Source organism: Ranitomeya variabilis, chromosome 2, assembly GCF_051348905.1.
Source record: "Ranitomeya variabilis isolate aRanVar5 chromosome 2, aRanVar5.hap1, whole genome shotgun sequence".
NCBI classification, from domain to species: Eukaryota; Metazoa; Chordata; class Amphibia; order Anura; family Dendrobatidae; genus Ranitomeya; species Ranitomeya variabilis.
This window is the reverse complement of record NC_135233.1, coordinates 826,106,428-826,113,732: the sequence shown is the minus strand read 5'-3', so window position 1 is coordinate 826,113,732 and position 7,305 is coordinate 826,106,428. Positions and strand designations below refer to the sequence as shown.

General features: G+C 44.6%; 1 long non-coding RNA gene across 1 annotated transcript; it reads left to right on the top strand.

Annotated features, from left to right (window-relative positions):
• The first annotated feature begins 682 nt into the window (after positions 1–682).
• Positions 683–1,091, top strand: LOC143809945 (uncharacterized). Its single transcript, XR_013222550.1, has 3 exons — positions 683–735; positions 815–923; positions 1,030–1,091. It is a non-coding gene; the product is annotated as an uncharacterized LOC143809945 (long non-coding RNA).
• The last annotated feature ends 6,214 nt before the right edge of the window (positions 1,092–7,305 follow it).

Genomic DNA, 7,305 nt, shown 5'->3' with positions numbered 1-7,305 from the left:
CAGCTTTCTGTCTAACTCCCTATCTAACCCCCAGTTTTAACAGATTGTGAGGAGTGGCCTAATACATAGCACCCTTAGCTCCCCCTGGAGGCCAGACTGTGAAGTGTATTTGTGTCTTTGATACCTGGTCAGGTGAACTCCTTCAGTGCCATCAGACGTACCATAGCCCCCCTTAGCGGCAGAGCATCAGTACTGCAACGACCAGGACTCTGGGGCGCTGCAGTATTATGCTGTATGGACTATGGGGTGCATTATGCTGTATGGAGGACTATTTGGGGGCCATTATAATATTTGGAGGGCTACATGGGAGCCTTTAGGTTATGTTCAGATGTTGCGGATTTGCCTGCGGATTTTTCCACACTGAATCGGCATCTCTTGGCAGAAAACGCAGGTGTGGATTTGATGTGTTTTTGACACATTTTTGATGCCTTTTTGATGCGGGTTTCCTTTCAGTTTTTCCTGCGGATTTGTCTACATTTTTTTCACCAATAAAGATATAACTTTGACAAATTTGACTAAGGAAAAAAAATGTGATGTCATTTCCTTGTCCAACCCCTTCTTCTTCCATTCTCCATTTTGGAAAGACAAAGCAATCATGAGTGGATGGTTGCTCGAAGATCAGAGTGCCCAGCAGAGCGGACCCAAGAGCAGATCATGCAGCTACAGCTCCGCAGGCCATACAGACTTATGATGCTGAGGTTACTGCTGCAAATCCTCAATCGTCACAGAGAGCATGTAAGCTAAAGTAGATGTAAAAAATATTGACATATCTTTGTTTTTTCACTGTGTACTAAACTTTTTATTTTTATTTTAGGCGCAACAGCACAGAAGGAGAAGGCGAGCACGCAAAATGTGGGTGCACCCACTCGTAGCTGAGCACACGGAAAGGTGCACTTTTAAGTGCTTTACACAGATTGGAGGAGGTAAGTTGCCAAATATCTAAAGATAATATCCTAATTAAAATGTGTCAAAAAATGTAATCATATATTAAGTAACCATTTTTCTCATGTGAAATTTTCATATTTCCAGACAAATTTGTGTCGTTCTGCTGTCTGACGATCCCGGCATTTGACAGACTGCTGGATATTTTGGCACCCCATCTGAAGGTCATCTCTGCTGAGGAAAGGCTGCTCATCACTTTGCGGTAAGGTCCAAGTCCGCTGCGGATCCGCAGCCAAATGCGCAACATGTGCACATACCCTTAAACTGTATGCAAGCAATTGTACAGTGTGAAGTTTTCGTATGAGGTACAGCATATTGTGTGGGGTCCATTATACAGTGTGGGGCAATTATATTGTATGTAGGCGCATTAGGCTTCTTTCACATTTCCATCGGTACTCGGCCGTCGCTAACCGATGGAAGTTTGTGAATTTGAGTGTGACGTGAGCAGCGGATGTAGTCTTTCAATGCGTCCGCTGCCCATTGTAAAGTTCCAGGGAGGAGGGGGTGGAGTTCCGGCTGGGCACGCGCAGTAAAAAATGCAGGACACAACGTACGAAAAAACGTTCCTTTGAACGTTTTTTCGATACGACAGCCCGCCAAATACCTACGCATCCTGTGCACGACGTATGCAACGTGTGTCCATACATCGCGATGCATCGGTAATACAAGTCTATGTGAAAACAACGCATCTTGCGGGCAACTTTGCAGGATGTGTTTTTTCCACAGAACGACGCATTGTAACGGTCTGCAAAAGACGGAAATGTGAAAGTGCAGCGCCCCAGAGTCCTGGTCGTTGCAGTGTTGTCACTCTTCCACTAGGGGGAGTGATGGTACGTCTGATGGTACTAAAGGAGTTCACCTGACCAGGTATCACAGTCACACACTACACTTCACACTCCGGCCACCAGGGGGAGCAAAAGGTTCTATCTATCAGGCCACTCCTCACACTCGGGTAAAACTGGGGGCTGGATAGGAAGTTAGGGGAGAAGCTGCCTGGGTGAGACCCAGAGAAGACCTGTCAGGCAGACAGGGAGAGAAGGAGGAACATCTGAGCTGCAGACAGAGGTCCCTGTCAGTGGTGGGATCCTGACAGAGACAGAGCAAGAGATAGAACATTACAGAGCTGCGCCTGCACTACATTGCGGCAGCATCCTAAGAAAGGACACGAAGCGAAGTATATTGTGGAGAGTGAGAAACGAGATCACAGCACAAGGAGATAACACCGGGAGGAGGGTCTGCCCCGAGATCGGCGGTCTCCTTCTGAGGCGCGTAGCCGGTGGCCGGAACACCGAGGGAGTAATTGGCTCTACGCATTACTTTGAACTACGGCAGGACACTTAATTCCAAGTTGGCTGTCCAACCTTAATACCTAATGAAGATAACGGAGGCAAATTGTGGGAGAGGGGCGTCTCTAGGGTCCCTATAAAATAGCTCCAGGCCTACCCCGTCATACGGGTCATCCTATCCATATCATCTGGGGGACGGAGAGAGAATATCAGAAACATACACGACAGTTGTGAGGACTATCCCGTGGTGCTCAGCAGGGAAGTACTACAACACACAGGCGCTAGTAGGAAGGCTACTGATTTCCACCTGCAAAGGGAACTCTGGATGTGCCTTCGGACCAGCCGGATTTAGCCAGCCCTGTTAGCAGTGCTCTGGATTGTGGACGCTGAAGTCTACAGTAAAAGGTAAAGAGACTGCAACCTTGTGTCCTCGTTATTTACTGCGACCTGCACCATCACCATCTACCTTACTGGGAAGCCCTGGGGACATACTTCACCTGTGGGAAGGTATACCATCTAGCTGCCATAACATCACCCCAGCGGACCCCTCAGCAGCGTCGGTCATCCTGACCGAACACCACAGGTGGCGTCCCGAACACTTGACAGACTACACCTTTAATTGGGCGCCCCTTAGCAGGGCCACGGACCAGGTCGGGCCACCGTGACATCCCCAGAACTGAGACCAAGGGACCCGGTACCGAGTACCCCACTGCCCTGCGCCTGGGGGCGATTCAAAAGTAGCCTTATACTGCATGGAGGGCTGTGTGGTGGTCACTGTTGGGGGATCATACTGTGTTGGGGTCACTATATTTTTCAGGGCAGTTGAGCAGTGGGGTACAGTAGGATATTTTTAAAGGGCAGCTGAGCGGTGGGGTACAGTAGGGTCATCATACTGTGTGTTTGGAGGGTACCATGGAGGAATTCACTGTAGGAGTATCTTAGTGTTTGTGGGGCACTTTTGTTGATATCATACTTTACGAGTGCAGCGAAAGGGGAATCTAGTGCTCCAGTAAGAGGAAAATTAGAAGGTACAAAGTATCACACAGTATGGGTAGTAATATAGACACATACTGTACACCAGCAGTGGCTCAGTATTGGGACATCAGCAGGATAAGGAGTTTGTGTAGGTTGGGAATAGATCCGGAAGTTGCCATGTCGGTCTAGGTCAGATGGAAAAGACAGGAAAAGTGAATGACTCCACCAGAAATAACAATGTTAACAACAAAAGGCGGAATAAAGGAGATATAAATTCACGTGCTTTTGGAGCGCTGTCCCTACTTTAATATTGAATGTCCATCAGAAATAACGTCAGCTGTAAGTCCTCATTAATAACTGTAATGTGATCTCTTTTATGTTCTAATATGTTCTCTTATATGTTCTGCACTGTCCTCCACTATAGGTCACTATATGGCAGGAATATCAGTGTTGGTCTCTGAATAGAGATTTTTATTAGTAACAGCCCTGCCATCAGCTTTGAGGTAGGAGGGGCAGCATAGCTGATTTTATCTGTATCACATTACAAACCCTCCTATCAGCTGTGTTGCTCTAATAGCACTGTCACCTCTGCTGTACACTGATCTGAGATGAGACCAAGGTATTAGTAATCGCCCTTATGTCTATTGAGCTCAGGCAACTTGTACTGAACTGACTGCTGCTGTGAACATAGCTTTACATGGCCACAGTAAACGTACAGTGGCATGTAAAGTTTGGGCACCTCTGGTCAAAATTACTGTTATGGTGAACAGTTAAGCAAATTGAAGATCAAATGATCTCTAAAAGGCTGAATGTTAAACATTTCCTTTGTATTTTAGGCAAATATATATATATATATATATATATATATACGGTATATAAATTCAGCGTGCCGATCTGGGTCATCCTCGTTGAGATGCTGCGGCACCTGGATTTTGTAAGGGTGCCATTTGTGAGTAGCTAATATTCACCGAAGGGATGTTCGACTGATGTCAGATCGGCGCGCTGAATTTGCAGAATGGGCAAAACAAAAATTGTAACAGGACCCTCAGTTTACACAGAACATCATGTTCAGTGATGAGGCAAACTTTTTTGGGCGGGCCATTTACATGGATACACCTAAATAACATGGGAATGATTACAGTTTTCTTGCGTAGGGTGTCTTGCATTGAAATCTGCTGCAATGACCCGGGTACTGTGCACCAGACATCAACATGATTTCTATCCACTCCTCACGTGTTAACCTCTGCGACATGTCTATGGCTGTAAACAAAGAGAAACTTGTAAATAACTTCATGAAAGAATAAAGTTATGTTAAAACCAAGCACACCATTGTTTTTCTTGTGGAATTCTCAATAAGTTTGATGTGTCACATGACCCTCTTCCCATTGGAAAAAATAAAGTTGGATCCAAAATGGCTGTCATCAAAATGGCCGCCATGGTCACCACCCAACTTGAAAAGTTTTCCCCCCTCCCATATATTAATGTGCCACAAACAGGAAGTTGATATCACCAACCATTCTCATTTTATTTAGGTGTATCCATATGCATGGCCCACTATATATATATATATATATATATATATACATACCGGGCAGCACAGTGGCGCAGTGGTTAGAACAGCAGCCTTGCAGCACTGGAGTCCTGGGTTCAAACCCCACCAAGGACGACATCTGAAAAGAGTTTGTATGTTCTCTCCGTGTTTGCGTGGGTTTCCTCCGGGTACTCCGGTTTCCTCCCACATTCCAAAGACATACTGATAGGGAATTTAGAATGTGAGCCCCAACGGGGACAGCGATGATAATGTGTGCAACCTGTAAAGCGCTGCGGAATATGTTAGCGCTATATAAAAATACAGATGATTATTATTATTATATATATATATATATATATATATATATACAGTGCCTACAAGTAGTATTCAACCCCCTGCAGATTTAGCAGGTTTAATAAGATGCAAATAAGTTAGAGCCTTCAAACTTCAAACAAGAGCAGGATTTATTAACAGATGCATAAATCTTACAAACCAAAAAGTTTTGTTGCTCAGTTAAATTTTTATAAATTTTAAACATAAAAGTGTGGGTCAATTATTATTCAACCCCTAGGTTGATTATTAGCTGTAATTGCAAATAAAGGTTATTCCACAAAATATTAGTCTTTTATAAGACCTGATCAGGCTGGCACAGGTCTCTGGAGTTATCTTGGCCCACTCCTCCATGCAGATCTTCTCCAAGTTATCTAGGTTCTTTGGGTGTCTCATGTGGACTTTAATCTTGAGCTCCTTCCACAAGTTTTCAATTGGGTTAAGGTCAGGAGACTGACTAGGCCACTGCAACACCTTGATTTTTTGCCTCTTGAACCAGGCCTTGGTTTTCTTGGCTGTGTGCTTTGGGTCATTGTCTTGTTGGAAGATGAAATGACGACCCATCTTAAGACCCTTGATGGAGGAGCGGAGGTTCTTGGCCAAAATCTCCAGGTAGGCCGTGCTATCCATCTTCCCATGGATGCGGACCAGATGGCCAGGCCCCTTGGCTGAGAAACAGCCCCACAGCATGATGCTGCCACCACCATGCTTGACTGTAGGGATGGTATTCTTGGGGTTGTATGTAGTGCCATCCAGTCTCCAAACGTCACGTGTGTGGTTGGCACCAAAGATCTCGATCTTGGTCTCATCAGACCAGAGAACCTTGAACCAGTCAGTCTCAGAGTCCTCCAAGTGATCATGAGCAAACTGTAGACGAGCCTTGACATGACACTTTGAAAGTAAAGGTACCTTACGGGCTCGTCTGGAACGGAGACCATTGCGGTGGAGTACGTTACTTATGGTATTGACTGAAACCAATGTCCCCACTGCCATGAGATCTTCCCGGAGCTCCTTCCTTGTTGCCCTTGGGTTAGCCTTGACTCTTCGGACAAGCCTGGCCTCAGCACGGGAGGAAACTTTCAAATGCTGTCCAGGCCGTGGAAGGCTAACAGTAGTTCCATAAGCCTTCCACTTCCGGATGATGCTCCCAACAGTGGAGACAGGTAGGCCCAACTCCTTGGAAAGGGTTTTGTACCCCTTGCCAGCCTTGTGACCCTCCACGATCTTGTCTCTGATGGCCTTGGAATGCTCCTTTGTCTTTCCCATGTTGACCATGTTTGAGTGCTGTTCACAAGTTTGGGGAGGGTCTTAAATAGTCAGAAAAGGCTGGAAAGAGATAATTAATCCAAACATGTGAAGCTCATTGTTCTTTGTGCCTGAACTACTTCTTAATACTTTAGGGGAACCAAACAGAATTCTGGTGGGTTGAGGGGTTGAATAATAAATGACCCTCTGAAAAAACTTTTCCCAATTTAAAAAAAAAATAAACAAAGAAATAACATTCTTTTTTGCTGCAGTGCATTTCACACTTCCAGGCTGATCTACAGTCCAAATGTCACAATGCCAAGTTAATTCCAAATGTGTAAACCTGCTAAATCTGCAGGGGGTTGAATACTACTTGTAGGCACTGTATATATATATATATATACAGGTCCTTCTCAAAAAATTAGCATATAGTGTTAAATTTCATTATTTACCATAATGTAATGATTACAATTAAACTTTCATATACTATAGATTCATTATCCACCAACTGAAATTTGTCAGGTCTTTTATTGTTTTAATACTTTTATATATATATGTATTTTGGCATACAACTCCTGATAACCCAAAAAACCTGTCTCAATAAATTAGCATATTTCACCCGACCAATCAAATAAAAGTGTTTTTTAATACCAAACAAAAAAACCATCAAATAATAATGTTCAGTTATGCACTTGGTCGGGAATCCTTTGGCAGAAATGACTGCTTCAATGCGGCGTGGCATGGAGGCAATCAGCCTGTGACACTGCTGAGATGTTATGGAGGCCCAGGATGCTTCAATAGCGGCCTTAAGCTCATCCAGAGTGTTGGGTCTTGCGTCTCTCAACTTTCTCTTCACAATATCCCACAGATTCTCTATGGGGTTCAGGTCAGGAGAGTTGGCAGGCCAATTGAGCACAGTAATACCATGGTCAGTAAACCATTTACCAGTGGTTTTGGCACTGTGAGCAGGTGCCAGGTCGTGCTGAAAAATGAAAT